Source organism: Lissotriton helveticus, chromosome 7 (genome assembly GCF_964261635.1).
Source record: "Lissotriton helveticus chromosome 7, aLisHel1.1, whole genome shotgun sequence".
Classification (NCBI taxonomy): domain Eukaryota; kingdom Metazoa; phylum Chordata; class Amphibia; order Caudata; family Salamandridae; genus Lissotriton; species Lissotriton helveticus.
The window spans coordinates 655644715-655661719 of record NC_136068.1 but is presented as its reverse complement, the minus strand read 5'-3'; positions in this window follow the sequence as shown (position 1 = coordinate 655661719).

Here is a 17005-nt window from a genome sequence, read left to right as displayed (position 1 = left end):
AATGTTCCTCAAGAGGAGACCCATGTGTTCTTTGTTTCAGGCCACAACGTTATTTAGTACATTGGCTGTTGGCAGACCTGATGGCTCTGTGCTGGAATACTGGCCTGGCCTGCAAGGGATAACCAGCCCCACTTCAGGTCCACCTGTGGAGCTATCTTGAAATGAATTATATATTTTATCCATTTTGGGCCTGATACCCAGAAGTAATCTGAGGCAAAAGTCTAACTTTACGACTGTCGGTATTCACAAAGGGCATCAACGAGTAGTAAATTTAGACTTTTGGTCTGAGTTTGGACCAAAAGTCTAACTTAGACCAAAAGTCTAACTTAGACCCAATGTCTAACTTTACTACTACTAAAGTTAGACTTTTGGTTTAAGTGAGACTAAAACCTAAGGGGTTACTGCTAAGTTCTTCCTCTCCTGGTGCACTTATAATCGTGTTTCCTTCCAGTGCACCTGTAATGCTTCTCCTAAGCGGGAGCACAAGCACCATTTGATGTTGGCATCTCGTCTGGAAGGAGGGATTCCTCATGTCCAGGGCAGGAGAAATTAAAGATTCCAGATGAATCAGTTATTGTTGATATTCAGAGTGGCTCATGGGAAAAAGGTAGCATCCTATCATATGGGAACAGCATAGCTGCTCAGGAAAATAAGAATTCAAACAGATTGAGAGCTGATGGTGAAGAAGATGTTGCGATCATACAATTAGCAATATCTCTCATTGTGTGCAGTTATTACCTGAAGTAACCTCAGTTTGGCACCAAGTAAAGACAGGTAATATGTCTAACCCCAAAAGTCCAAACAAGCCTCTTCCTCCCTAGATGTCACTTGAGGTAGTATTTTTAAAATGAAACCAAACAACAACCCACTGTTAAGTCTATGTTCAGCAAGGAGTTGCCATACCACCAAACTCATGAGCTCATACCACCAAACTCATGAGCTAGTCAGTTTCTGGAGGTTTTTGAGACTCTTTACCAAAAGGGAAGGTTCCAAGTCAGAACTATATTCAACTGTTTCTGTGCCACGTCTGCACCATCAGTTGCTCAAATCAGTTGTTAATGCAAGGAAGGAAAGTGCTGTGCAGCAAGTCTATCTCTTTACAGAGATGTGGGGCAGTTGTCAAGCTCCATATTATATTTGCAACACTGCATATCTTCAAGGGGCTCAAGTAGAGGGCAGCAACTGTTGCCACTCTGGCTGATGCTTTTTAAGGCATGTATAGACATACAGCATTTACAATGTTCGCTATTCAGGAAGCACTTACTGATACCAACATCCAAGGTGGATTTCAAAATGAAAATGGCTTCAACCCAAAGATCTCAGCAATAGATTTTTTGCCACTAATAATGCCATTCGAATTTAAAAAGCCATGTGAGTTAGATGACACTTGAAAGTGTAATATTTAACTAATTGAATCATCCTAATTGTTCAGGGCTTCCTCAAAAAAGAAGTAGTCAACAACATACTGTTCACTTATTGCAAGATCTGTACACATTTAAGCCGTTTATCTAAAGCCTGGAGCAGTTGAGGATCATTCAGTGTGTTAATAGAGTCCTTGTAAAAGCCTACTGCATTGGGTCTTATCACATTGTAGATCGACCTTCAGAAAGCAGAAAGGCCTTTTTCAGAAGTACAGGTCTATCAATGCAACTGGCAAAGCCATGGGGATGGGGCTAACAAATGAGGGATAGTAGAGTGATCCAAATGCTAATGATTTTTTAGATTTTGTAGCGGAAATTCTGCATGGAGGATTCTACGATTAACCTGTTGTTGCAAACGCTCCAAGATCATTTGAGTAGGTGATAGATTTATACACCTATGACAACAAACAGGAAGCTGTTAACAGCATAATCCTTCATGTAAATATAAATCCTATGCTGTAAAAAGAGGGTATGTCTTCCAAAGAATACATCTGTGCCACTATACTGGATTCATGGTTCTAAAAAGACGATAATATTTGGTTGGATTGCCCTAGCGAAGTAGCTGGAAGCTAAAAGATTTCAACATAAAGAGCAATGAAGAACAGAAGTGCTGTATTCATCAACCTCTGAGGTGCATGATAGTAACTCTGAGTCCAGAAGGATGTTACAACTGCAGCAGCTGCACTAATCAGGTGTAACGCATCTATTATTACAAGACCCACTTGCTACTAAATCAACAATAACAGCACCATTTCTTCCATCCTCTCAATAGGTTGGTGTATGAATGTTCAAGGACTTAAACCAAGCACACAGGAGCAGGAAATGGAGAAACAGCAAATGCAGACAATTTTTACAACAATAGAGACAATGGTACAAGACCACTGGTATCACCCAACAGAATTGTACTTGTTTCAGGAGCCACTGACCCCTTGACATGTATAAAAGGAATAGTGGTCAAAAATTATAGGCTTGAAATAAAGAATCTAATATGTTGTGTATAACCCTGGGCGAAGCACTACGCTACGCTCGCGTAGTTTGCGAAGTTTGCGCAACTTCGCACTACGCGAGCTGCACGTAGCATAGTGCAGCGTAGCGTAGTACAGCGGTAATTTTTTGCTTGTTCGCGGTCCTCAACATCATGTTCGTGACCGCGAGCAAGCAAAATGACATCCCGGCTTGATTCTCAACGCGGGGAGGTCAGGTTTCTCATTGCGAGTGGTTGCGCATGCTCGCGACCGCTCGGGATGAGAAAATACCAGTTCGCGTTGAGAAAGCTGCGTCTCGAGTAAAAATCTACTCAAGCAGCAGAAAACTACAGCTCGCACTGTGCAAGATGCCATTTTCAATGATTGCACAGTGCCGGATGCTTGTGCCCACTGTGCAATCATTGAAAACGCATCTTGCACAGTGCGAACATGCTACTACGCAGCTCGCGTAGTACTACGTGAAGTTCACGTAGTGCGAAGTGCACTTCACGTAGCTTCGCGTAGCTTCGCGTAGCGCTACTTGGCGAACTACGCCCACCCTTAGTCGTGCAGACAGTATATCTTCTAAATGATTTTTCACTGCATCTCTGCAAATGTACAGTTTGGATAGGACTACACTCTTTCATGGAAATGTGGGAAGACTGACCATGAATCAAATAAATAAGCATTTCTTCCACGAAACTTATCAGGCTGTAGAAGATAAAACAGTGTATGAAGGTAAATTCTGAGACATCTCAGGTGTGACAATTCTAATCTCCAAATGATTGGCCTAAATATGAAGATAAACTCCACGTTCTGAAATACAAAATATTAACTAGTAATACAACAGTAATGTCTCCTGCAAACAAAAGAACATTTAAAAAAAAGTTTAAAAAACATTTATTTACTATGCTACTTTAAATAAACATAAGTGGACCAGTGCGCAAGGTGCACACATAGATATTCAGGTAGGCCAGAGCAATTTTAGTCTGGTGATTGAGTGATAAGTAAGCATGGGCAGAAAATTCGTTCCGCTCGTGGAATTTGCGGATTTTCCGCGATTTCACGATCCGCGAATCTCGCGAAATCGTGGTAAAATCCGCAAATCAGCGGGGACGAATTTTCAGCCAAGCACTTACAGGGTTACAGCAGCAGGTGCAAAAGTTGAAGCAAATTTTTTGTAACCTTTTACAAAAGGGTTACAAAGAAATTAACTTCAACTTGGGCACCTGCTGCTGTAAGCCTGTAAGTGCTTCCTGGCGCCTCGTTGCCTACTTGCAACTATTCTCTGACCCTGCTCCGACCCTTGAAGCAGGGTCAGAGAATAGTTACAAGTAGGCAATGAGGCGCCTGTCACGAAAATTAAACCTCAACAGGAAGCACTGACAGATATAAAAACTAGCATTTGCAATGCAATAGGTCTCGCATTAGGAACGTTTGAGCTATTGGTCTTGTAAATGACAATTTTTTTTATTTATGTGTAGGTTTTGAAAATAGCTAAATTAATAGCTTTGTCATTTACAATGCCAATAATTATAACTTTCGCAAATGTGACACCTAAAGCATTTGTAATGCAACATGTTTTGTATTTACGTGACTTAGATGTATTGATATTACAAATTACAATGGCTTTTAATTTTTTTAAATAATTAATACTTAAATAAAAGTGATTTTAATTTATAATGGCAATAGCTTAAACGTTTGTAAATAACTTTTGTGAAGATTATGTTCAGTGTATTTTATTGTGACGAAAATCCAAGGACAGAAGTGAAATATTAACATCTTTTTGTGACATTTGTAATAAAGCTTGAAACATTTAGAGAACATATTTGAACCAGTTGTTGTTGAATGGTTGCGCAGATTGATGCTGGGGTGGCGCAGAGTGGTGCTGTGGTGGTGCTGAGTGGTGCTGTGGTGGTTCTGAGTTATACTGGATGGTGCTGAGTGATGCTGGGGTGGTGCTGAGTGGTGCTGTGGTGGTGCTGAGTGATAATGTGGTGGTACTGAGTGATGCTCTTGTGGTGCTGAGTGGTGCTGCTGAGAGATAATGTGGTGTTGCTGGGTGATGCTGTGGTGGTGCTGAGTGATGCTGTGGTGGCGCTGAGTGGTGCTGTGGTGGTGCTGAGTGATGCTGTGGTGGTGCTGAGTGATGCTGTGGTGGTGCTGAGTGGTGCTGTGGTGGTGCTGAGTGATAATGTGTTGGCGCTGAGTGGTGCTGTGGTGGTCCTGAGTCATGCTGTGGTGGCGCTGAGTGGTGCTGTGGTGGTGCTGATTGGTGCTGTGGTGGTGCTGAGAGATGCTGTGGTGGTGCTGAGTGATGCTGTGGTGGTGCTGAGTGGTGCTGTGGTGATGCTGAGTGGTGCTGTGGTGGTGCTGAGTGATACTGGATGGTGCTGAGTGATGCTGTGGTGGTGTTGAGTGATGCTGTGGTGGTGCTGAGTGGTGCTGCTGAGTGATAATGTGGTGGTGCTGAGTGATGCTGTGGTGGCGCTTAGTGGTGCTGATTGGTGCTGTGGTGGTGCTGAGTGATGCTGTGGTGGCGCTGAGTGGTTCTGTGGTGGTGCTGAGTGGTGCTTTGGTGGTGCTTAGTGATGCTGTGGTGGTGCTGAGTGGTTCTGTGGTGGTGCTGAGTGATGCTGTGGTGGTGCTGAGTGATGCTGTGGTTGTGCTGAGTGGTGCTGTGGTGGTGCCTAGTGATGCTGTGGTGGTGCTGAGTGATGCTGTGGTGGTGCTGAGTGGTGCTGTGGTGATGCTAAGTGGTGCTGTGGTGGTGCTGAGTGATACTGGATGGTGCTGAATGATGCTGGGGTGGTGCTGAGTGGTGCTGTGGTGGTGCTGAGTGATGCTGGGGTGGCGCTGAGTGGTTCTGTGGTAGTGCTGAGTGGTGCTGTGGTGGTGCTGAGTGGTGCTGTGGTGGTGCTGAGTGATGCTGTGGTGGTGCTGAGTGGTGCTGTGGTGGTACTGAGTGGTGCTGTGGTGGTGCTGAGTGATAATGTGGTGGTGCTGAGTGATAATGTGGTGGTGCTGAGTGATGCTGGGGTAGTGCTGAGTGATGATGTGGTGATGCAGAGGGCAGAAAGGCACAAAAAGCAGTCTAACAAAGGGCAGAAGGGCAGAAAAACAAGGGAAAAACGAGTCTAACAGAGGGTAGAAGGGCACAAAAAACAGTCTAACAGACGACAGAAGGGCAGAAAAACAAGGGAAAACCGAGTCTAACAGAGGGCAGAAGGGCACAAAAAACGAGTCTAACAGGGGGCAGAAAGGCACAAAAATGATTCTTGACACAAAGAGATGTACAAAAGTTCCCCGGGAAGAGTGACGGAGAGGGGTGTGTGTGCTAGTGAGTGGGGGGAATCCCCAAGTTGGAACTAGAACCCTCACACACCCAGCAAGCTAGGTGTCATGCTTCATCATATGGGCTCTGCTCCTCGTCAGACTGGCGCTGCAATGTCTGACGGGCTCCCGAAACCGGGGCTCTTTAACGGAGATCTTCTGTTCCCGCCATATGGTGCATGCGTGTGAGAGGGCCTGTGGAGTGTGGTCGTGAAGTGGGTGTTAAGTTAAAAAAGGTGAGTCAGTCTACATACTGAATTTATTCTCGTAGTAGACTCCCTTGGTTAAAAACAAAGAACAGTGGTGTGGGAGGGGAGAGACAATGACCCTAACACTATTAGGGAGAATTGGACTACTACCCTCAATTATCGGTCGACATGTTTCTTGCCTGATGGCAATTCTTCAGGACCTAAATAGGATCGTACCACACAGTGAAAACTAGTGACGAATATATACAAAAACAGAAGTAGGGGGTCAACACTTGCAGGCAGGTATACGGCCGTAATACAGTCAGTAATACCAGGGTGCAGGCTAGTCTGTCCTGCTGCAATTAGAATGCCCTAAACGGGATCCCTGATGGACCTCTCAGTCTGCTCCCGTGGGACTGGCTGGGGAGGTATAGTACCTTCAGCGGCAGCAGTCCAAACGGCTTCACCTACCCCACGAGCAGCGTCTAAGCAATGACGCAGAGTTCAAAGTACAGAAAGTGAGTGATAGTGTAGAGATGCAATTTACTAATTTAACTCCAAAAAGGGACAGAAGTAGGGAAAGTGAGGGATAGTACAAAGGTGCAAATAACTATTCCTACTCCAGGAAGGTACAGCAGTAGGGAAAGTGAGGGATAGTATAGGGGTGCAATGTACTATTCTTACTCCAGGAAGGTACAACAGTAGTGAAAGTGAGGGATAGTATAGGTGTGCAATTTACTATTCTAACTCCAGGAAGGTGCAGCAGTAGGGAAAGTGAGGGATAGTATAGGTGTATTAAAAGTTATAGATAGCACAGAAGAATACAATCACAAATAATTTTTTTATTAAATCAAAACATCAAATCACATAATCTTTCATTTCATTTTTTACAGATTCACAACTACATTCCAGAGAATAAGCAATCCAAGCTAATCCATAGAAAACGTTTTCCAGCAGAACACAACACCCAAAACTAAAAAGGTAAAACAGATCAAAATGCATCAATGTAAAAGTAAACAAACAGCAAAATTTTCGTATTATAACTCCATGAAGGTTTAGCATTAGGGATAGTGAGCGATAGAGTAAGGGTGCAGATTACTATTCCTACTCCAGGAAAGTGCTGCAGTAGGGAAAGTGAGGGATAGTATAAGGTTGCAAATTATTATTTTAACTCCAGGAAGGTGCAGCAGTAGGGAAAGTGAGGGATATTATAGGTGTGCAAATTACTATTCCTACTCCAGGAAGGTGAAGCAGTAGGGAAAGTAAGGGAAAGTATAGGTGTATTGAAAGTTATAGATTGCACAGAAGAAATCAAAAATATATATTTTTTATAAAATCCAAACATCAAAGAACATAATCTTTCTTTTCATTTTTTACAGATTCACAACTACATTCAAAATAATAGCCAATCCAAGCGAATACCAAGAAAACAGTTTCCAGCAGAACACAACAAACAAAACTAAAAAGGTAAAACAGATCAAAATGCATCAATGTAAAAGTAAACAAAAAGCTAATTTTTTGTATTATAACTCCATGAAGGTTTAGCACCAGGGATAGTGAGCAATAGAGTAGGGGTGCAAATTACTATTCCTACTCCAGGAAGGTGCAGCAGTAGGGAAAGTGAGGGATAGTATAGGGGTGCAAATTACTATTCTAACTCCAGGAAGGTGCAGCAGTAGGGAAAGTGAGGAATAGTATAGGGGTGCAAATTACTATTCCAACTCCAGGAAGGTGCAGCAGTAGGAAAAGTGAAGGATAGTATAGTGGTGCAATGTACTATTCTAACTCCAGGAAGGTGCAGCAGTAGGGAAAGTGAGGGATAGTATAGGGGTGCAAATTACTATTCTAACTCCAGGAAAGTGCAGCAGTAGGGAAAGTGAGGGATAGTATAGGGGTGCAATTTACTATTGTAACTCCAGGAAAGTGCAACAGTAGGGAAAGTGAGGGATAGTATAGGTGTATTTAAAGTTCTAGATAGCACAGAAAAAATCGCAAATAATTAATTTTTTTAGTTCCAAACATCGAAAAACATAATCTTTCTTTTCATTTTTTACAGATTCACAACTACATTCCAGAGAATAGCCAATCCAAGCGAATACCAAGAAAACAGTTTTCAGCAGAACACAACAACCAAAACTAAAAAGGTAAAACAGATCAAAATGCATCAATGTAAAAGTAAACAAAAAGCACATTTTTAGTATTATAACTCCATGAAGGTTTAGCACTAGGGATAGTGAGCGATAGAGTAGGAGTGCAAATTACTATTCCTACTCCAGGAAGGTGCAGCAGTAGGGAAAGTGAGGGATAGTATAGGGGTGGCAATTATTATTCTAACTCCAGGAAGGTGCAGCAGTTGGGAAAGTGAGGGATAGTATAGGTGTGCAAATTACTATTCCTACTCCAGGAAGGTGCAGCAGTAGGAAAAGTGAGGGATAGTATAGGTGTGCAATTTACTATTCTAAAACCAGGAAGGTGCAGCAGTAGGAATAGTGAGGGATAGTATAGGTGTGCAATGTACTATTCTAAAACCAGGAAGGTGCAGCAGTAGGAAAAGTGAGGGATAGTATAGGTGTGCAATTTACTATTCTAACTCCAGGAAGGTGCAGCAGTAGGGAAATAGAGGGATAGTACAGAGAAATACAGTCATGTAAACTTAAAAAAAAAAAAAAATCCAAAAACATTATCTTTCTATTCAATCCTTACGGACTCACAACTACCTTCCTGAGAAAACCAAAGCCAACACAATACACAGAAAACAGTTTCCAACAGAAGGCAATACCCCAAACTAAAAAGGTAAAACAGCTCAAAATTGAACAATTTAAAGATAATGAAAAAGCAATATTTTAGTATTATTACTCCAGGAAGGTGCAGCAATAGAAAAAGTGAGGTATAGTGAAGGGGTGTAAATTCCAAATCTTAATCAAACATAAAACAGAAGTAGACAAAAAGATAGATAGAACAAAGGAATACAGTCATCTTTACTTTTTTGCACAATTAAAACATGCTATAACATTATTTTTGTTTTCAATCTTTACAGAATCTCAACTACCAAACAAAGAAAAGCATACCAAAGCAAAGAGCAAACACACATTTTACAGAGATACAAAGGAAGAGCAGACTAAAAAAGGTAAAACAAATCAAAATACAATAATATAAAACTGAACAGAGAGCAATAAGTAAATAATGTAACTTAAGGAACGTGCAGAATTAGGGAAAGTGAAGGATAATGAAGGAGTGAAATTTGCTGTTGAATGTCCAAGAAGGCACAGCAGCTGGGAAAATGAAGGATAGTGTATATGTGTAATTTACTATTCAAACTCCAAGAAGGTGCAACAGTAGAGAAAGTAAGGGATAATGTAAGAGTGAATTTTACTGTTCTAATTCCTGTTAGGTCCAAAAGTAAGAAAATTTAATAATAGTAGAAAGATGTAACATACTATTCTAAATCCAGGAAGATGTATCAGTAGGGAAAGTGTGAGATAGTGTATAGGTAACAATTACTAATCTAACTCCAAGAAGGTGCAGCAGTAGGAAAAGTGAGGGATAGTATAGGGGTGCAATGTACTATTCTAACTCCAGGAAGGTGCAGCAGTAGGGACAATGAGGGATAGTATAGGGGTGCAAATTACTATTCCAACTCCAGGAAGGTGCAGCAGTAGGGAACGTGAGGGATAGTTCCTACTCCAGGAAGGTGCAACAGTAGGGAAAGTGAGGGATAGTATAGGTGTGAAATTTACTATTCTAACTCCAAGAACGTGCAGCAGTAGGGAAAGTGAGGGATAGTATAGGGGTGCACATTACTATTCCAACTCCAGGAAGGTGCAGCAGTAGGGAAAGTGAGGAAAAGTATAGGGGTGCAATGTACTAATCCTACTCCAGGAAGGTGCAACAGTAGGGAAAATATGTGATAGTGTAGTGTAAGAGTAACATGTAAAAATTCACATAATAATATTTTTCATACTTTTTCTTACAGATCATGTCATCTCTAGAAACTGCAACCTATATTAAATCAAAAAAAGGAAACCGCTTATTGAAACATGCTGGATATATATATATTGTAAAGAAAGGATAAGTGAACCACGTAGACATTGGAGGTGTGTGCAATACTACTCATCCCATTGCAGTGGCAGAACGGTTACCCTTGGTGAAACCATTATTAAAACAACTGATCATAACCACTCTGCGTCTGCAATGGAGATTGAAGTAAGAGAAACAATAAACGAAATGAAAGAAATTGCATGCACCTCCAATGACACTACTGGATCTATTTTAAGAGAGGTTGCACAGCATGTTCCCAGTCATGTTGCTAGTAGTATGCCTATTATACCCATTTTGAGAAGAATTATACAAAGACAAAAGCAGGAAAGTAATACTCAAAGTTCCACTCCTCATACTTATTCTGACATTCAAATTCCTAATGAACTATCAATTTCTTTTTCTAATGAAACTTTCCTCCTGCACGACAACCAAGACCCTAAAAAACGTATCCTTATCTTTAGTACACCCCGCAACCTCATTAAGTTAGAGAACAGTGAAATTTGGATGATGGATGGGACGTTTAAAAGTACACCCCATCCTTTCACCCAAATTTACACTATTCACGCAAAGATTAACCACAATGTAATTCCTTTAGTATATAGTTTGCTACCTGATAAGCAATTTGCAACCTACACTGAACTTTTATCAGTGATTAAAAGCAAAACATCCAATAAAAGTCCTAGGAAAATAATTGTTGATTTTGAATTGGCTATGATCAATGTGGTCACTAAAACGTGCACGGATACCCAAATTCAGGGATGTTTTTTCCATTTTTCCCAGGCATTTTGGTGTAAACTACAAAAAACATCCCTGGTTGCAGAGTACTCAACTGATAGCAAACTACAGTTTGAATTAAAAAAACTTACAGCTCTTTGTTTTGTCCCTCCTGAAAGTGTAGATGAGTACTACACTGCAATTACCGAATCAGATTTTTTTTAACAAAAATGAAGAAAAATTTGCACCCTTACTAAATTATTTTGAGGACACATGGATTGGACATCTAAGCAGATCGGGTTGCAGGAGGAAGCCACGTTTCCATGTGGAGTGGTGGAACTGCTACACAAGCTGCTTAGAAGGAGAAGGCAAAACAAATAATGCCATAGAGGGATGGCATAACTCCTTCAACCATACAATTGGCAAACCACACCCTAATTTCTATTCATTTTTGGAAACTTTGAAGAAGGAGCAAAGTTTTCAAGAAATGAGAATTTCTCAAACATTAACTGGTAGCCTAAACCCACGCATTTCTAAAAAATCTAAGGAAATGTCTGAGAGTCTATTGGCTATTCTACAACAGTTTTCTTTGTGTGTGGCTTTAGACTACCTTGATAATGTTGCTAACATCCTACATTTCTAAATTTAATTTATACCTTACTTTCCTGCTTTTACCTAAATTTTGAAAACATTTCAATTCAATTGGCCTTCACATTTTCCTAAATTATTTTTTGAAATTTAACGTCGGGTCAGCTTACCTTTAGTTGTTCTTTATTTTTTTTTCTTCAACTTCTTCTCCAAACGTAATCCCTTTGGAGGCAAAAACCAATAACCCAAACAATAAAAGGAAATCATCCAAATTCCATGAAATCCTTATTTTTTGAAAGTCAATCTGGAAAAGTATTAAATGTCCATGTGCATCCTGATAAAAATCCAAAGTGCATGAAATCCATATTCTTTGAAACTCCATCCATAAACTAATGCAAAGTCAACGAAATACTCGATCTTTCCAAATCCATTTGATAAGGTTTCCAAAGTCCATACACATGCTGAAAGTCAACCATACTCCACAAAATCCATGTTTTCCCCAAGTCCATCTTGAAATGTTTCTAACGTCCATGTGCATCCTGAAAGTCATCCATACTTCACGAAATCCATGTTTTACCAAAGTCCCTCTGGTAAGATTTGTAACGTCCATGTGCATCCTGATAGTAGTCCATGGTAAGGTTTCCGAAGTCCATAGACATGCTGGAAGTCATCCATAGTCCTCGAAATCCTTTTTTTTAACAAGTCCATCTGGAAAGGTTTTTAACGTCCATGTGCATCCTAATAGTAATCCAAAGTCCACGAAATCCATGATTTTTCAAACTCCATCATGAAAACAATCCAAAGTCCACGAAATACATGTCCATTGCAATTCCATTTGGTAAGGTTCCCAAAGTCAATTTACATCCTGAAAGTCATCAAAATTCCAAAACATCCTTTTGTTCCCCAAGTCGATCTGTGAATTTATCTATCATCGAAGTGCATCCTGAAAGTAATCCAAAGTCCTAGAAATCCATGATCTTCCCAACTCCATCCTGAAAAGAATTCAAAGTCCACGAAATCCTTTTTTTTTCTATATCCATTTGAAAGGCTTTCCAAAGTTGATATACATCCTAAAACTCAAATAAATGCCACAAAATCCATCTTTACGCAAAATCCAACTCTAACGACTTTAAATCTCCATGTGCATCTTGATAGTAATCTAAAGTCCACGAAATCCATATTCAATCCAAGAAAATCTGGAAACTTTTTCTAATTCCAGATGCGTCCTGAAAGTAAAACAACGTGGACAATATCCCAAAACATTCTAACTCTATCCTAAAAATAATACTAATTACTAGAAATCCTAATTTTAACTATGTTCACCATTCAAGGGTTTATAACTTTCCAAAATTTGAAAACGCAAAACAAACCACAATTCAGGTAAACAAACTGTATACCAACTACATCACCAAATTTATCCAAAATCCAAAAACCAGCTATCTGTCAAACACATTTTATTAACGATAACATGTATTTCATGCACTTCAGATTAGTAATTTCAATGCATTTGACATTATAACTTTTTTAATGCAATAAAAAGTCTGACGTTCAAAATTAACATTTACATACAACTTTGTAAAACAAAATTCATCTATAATTAACAATAACCTATTATTTACAGCGACCCGACAAAGGCATACTATAGTAACATGATCGGCGACATGCTGAAATTACATCGTAAACATTACATAAACATATGCAACCTCTCCTTATCCTTTCTTTACAATATATATATCCTAATTAACATAGTTATGTTTATAAATAAAGTTTAAAGAGTTTCCTACCTGAGCGTAGATCTGCTTCCAGCTGCTTACTCCTTCGACGCTGTTCAAAATGGCCGATTGCATACACGTTTACGCGTCGACGTCATCTGGAGCTACAAAGATGAAAAAAGGACTATTTATATTATTTAATTTAATGTATAACAACATTTATTTATTAATGATTCTTTCAAATAAAAATTTCAAAAAATTATATATAAATGATTAAAAATATTTTTAATTTATGCCTATTTTTTTAATAAAAAATAATAAATGAAAACTATTGTGTCTCTGTTTTTAATAATGTAATTAATGTAAATGTGAAATATTTTAATATGTAATATATAAGAAAATTATGTTAAATATTACTTACCTCTATTCTTATGCCATTTCCATCCAAAACTCCTCAAATGTTCCTTTTTAGCAGCTTGCAAAGTAGTACCGCGGGATTCATATCTGCAACTATAGAAATAAATGAAGGACAAAACTCTCCATTGAATTCAATTGAAAAGCGTGGGAAAATGTTATCTTCAATGTTAAAACAAATATTTTTCTCGACAATATTTATGTATTTTATTTATTTTGTAAATAATATATTTAATCAATATTATAAATGTAAGTTGATTAAATAAATATATTTTAAAAATCCTTAATTTTTAATTCATTTAATAATTTAGTGAATAATAATTAATCATGTATTTTTTAATACTTCTCAGGTTTATTAATTTTAAAATAATATAATAACTTTACTCATACAGTAATTTTTTAAAAAGTTAATTGTTCATTTTTATAAAAAAATGAAATTTTAAAAAACAAATCTAATCAAATAAATTAATATAAACCTTTTATTAAATACTTAACTACTTTTTTTTAAATATACATAAATTATTTTTAAATAAAATTAGTCATATTTATTTAATTTCAAATAATACTCAAGTATTCATTGCATTTTAATTTTATTGAAAAATTAATCAAATAATTTGTTACAAACCTACAATTATTAATCTAATTAATCTTTTCATCTTATAAAAATTTCACTTGAGTATTAATTTTAATATACCTTTTATTTTTTTTAATACATGAGTATTTTTATTAAATAAATTTACTCATAATTCATTTCTTTCAAAGTATTACTTGAGTATTAATTTTAATAATAAAATAAATAATACAATTATTCCAGATATTCATTAAAAAACTTCAATTAATAAATTAAATTTAAGTATTATGTATCCTTTATTTAAATTATATTAATTATAAAATAAAATTTAATATTTTAAATGTAATAATTTTAATAATAATAACTTTTTATAAAAAAGTACACTTAAATTAATCTTTTAAAATAAAATTAGTAATATTTAATTAATTTCAATCACAACTCAAGTATTAATTGCATTTTAATTTTTTTGAAAAATTAATCAAATTATTTTTTTAAAACCAACAATTATTAATCTAATTAATAATTTCTTATAAAAATGTTACTTGAGTATTCATTTTAATAAACCTTATATTTTTTAAATACATGAGTATTTTTATTACATACATTTACTCGTAATTCATTTTTTATCAAAGTGTTACTTGAGTATTAATTTTATTAATAAAATAAATTATAAAATTCATCCAGATAATAATCATAAAAAATATTAATCAATAAATTAATTTTAAGTATTATTTATACTTTATAAAAAGTATATTAATGATAAAATAAAATTTAATATTTTAAATTTAATAAATACAACAAGTTAAATAAAAATTAAATAATATACCAAAATTCATACTTACGTTGTAAAGACTTGCGTTGTAATGACATCTGCGTTGTAATGGCATGCTTTGTAAAGTAATGCATTGTAAAAGCACTTGCGTTGTAAAAGTTGCGTTGTAATGGTACTGCGTTGTAAAAGTTGCGTTGTAAATGATGTTCCCCGCTTGACTCCAGTGGTGTGGAGAGCATGGGACTCATGTCTGAGCATACCCATTCCACTCGGGGTGACAAATGCAAAAACAACAGTTGATGGACAGAATGCAGAACAATGTCATACATTCACCCCAGTACAGAGATCTGGGTCTAAATCCATCGCTTTTTTTGCACTCCACACCACCCCAGTTCAGAAATGACCATATGCAAATCAGCCTTGACCCTTTGCCTCATGGGAACAGTCCAGCCCGAACTGCCAAGCCATGTCTTTCCTGGACCGGAATCAAGCATCCTAGGACCGGTTTCTGGCTATCAGCCGTCTTCAGCCAGGATAGCTTGACTCCAGTGGTATGGTGACATGGGACTCACGTCTGAGCAAACCCATCCCACTCCGGGTGACTAATGCAAAAACAACAGTTGATGGACAGAATGCAGAACAATGTCATACATTCACCCCAGTACAGAGATCTGGGCCTAAATCCATTGTTTTTTTGCACTCCACACCACCCCAGTTCAGAAATGGCCATATGCAAATCAGCCTTGACCCTGTGCCTCATGGGAACAGTCCAGCCCGAACTGCCAAGCCATGTCTTTCCTGGACCGGAATCAAGCATCCTAGGACCGGTTTCGGGCTATCAGCGGCGCACCATGTGGCAAAAATGGCACAGATGCGTCACGCATCTGAGCCGTAAAAGCAGCGCATTGCTGGAGCTGCGTCGCATATCTCCCCAATTCTGCGTCAAGCCGGGTTTTGACGCAGCATTGGCCTAAAAGTGACTGAGTGAAATCTTGTATATTTCACTCAGCCACTTTTAGGAGGCGTTCCCGCGCAGGAACGCCCTCCCCTGCGCTGGAACACCTCCTGATGGCGCAGGGCTTTACAACGTGACGCATCTCTCAGATTCATCATGTTGTTAATACCCAGCACCATGGCACATCTTTTGTGCTGCCGCTGCGTCACAAAACTGACGCAACTGCGGCGCAAAAGGGGCGCAAGCGGCTTGTAAATCTGCCCCATAGTGCTTTTACTAAACTGTAGCTTCGTAAAGGGCCAGAAGATGTGTCTCCAGTGACCATGTGTGCCTGTGCCTGTGTTACAGGCACACATGGTCACTTGAGACACATCTTCTGGCCCTTTACGCAGCTGCAGTGTAGTAAAAGCACTATACATTTACCCAATGAGGGAGCATTTAATGGATTCTCCAGGGCAAATCGCAAAAAAATCAGCGATTTCGCGGAAAAATTAGCAATTTTGCTGATTTTTTTGCGATTTCACGGGGAAATCCGCAAATTCGCGGAACACGAATTCGCAAATTTCGCCCATGCTTAGTGATAAGAAAGACTATGAATGAACCATTAGGGCCAACTGAAGACTTACAACAGCAGCCGTGTTGGTGAGCTGACTTGTCTCCCTTTGGCGAGCATTCCTGTGACTGTACTTGGAGTTGGTGATCATCTTGTGTCTCTACCTCTGCCTGGCGCTGACACCGTGTGGACAGCGTGCCGATTTGGGGGCAGCAGAGGTCCGCCTAAAGCGGGACTGCGTGGACCAGCATCCACAGCGTGATAATCACCGCCGCAGCTGGGGCCTCTTCCCGCCTCCATCTTCCTGTATTTATTTGCATCAACTTCCGCGTTTCGCGGGACCGGGCCGGAAGCCGCCGGGCGAAGCCCGGGCAAAGGGCGGGCTGTCTGTGGCCATCCAGGGCAGGACGAGGCTGGGCTGGGCCCCCTCCTTTACAACCGAGGCCAGGACTAGATAGTAAGGCAGTGGCATACACTGAGGAACGTAATCTGCATAGTGCATACTGTTTTTTTAGTGTGATATTATTTATGTTCCATTCCCAGATTATTTCTCCATTCGGGGTGAGAGTGACTGATTGTTTCTTGTTGCTGGGCCTGTATTGTAAATCTAGTCTAATTTCACAAAGAGAATGAGTACGCGGACAAATATTGACCAGACATCTCAGAGGGGCGGGCCGACTAGAGGGAGGCTAGATAACTATCTAATTAAGGAAACATCAAGGCTGGAACGTGAGATAGAGATCACGGAACGGCGCTTGTCCTCTGGTTTAACACACAAGAG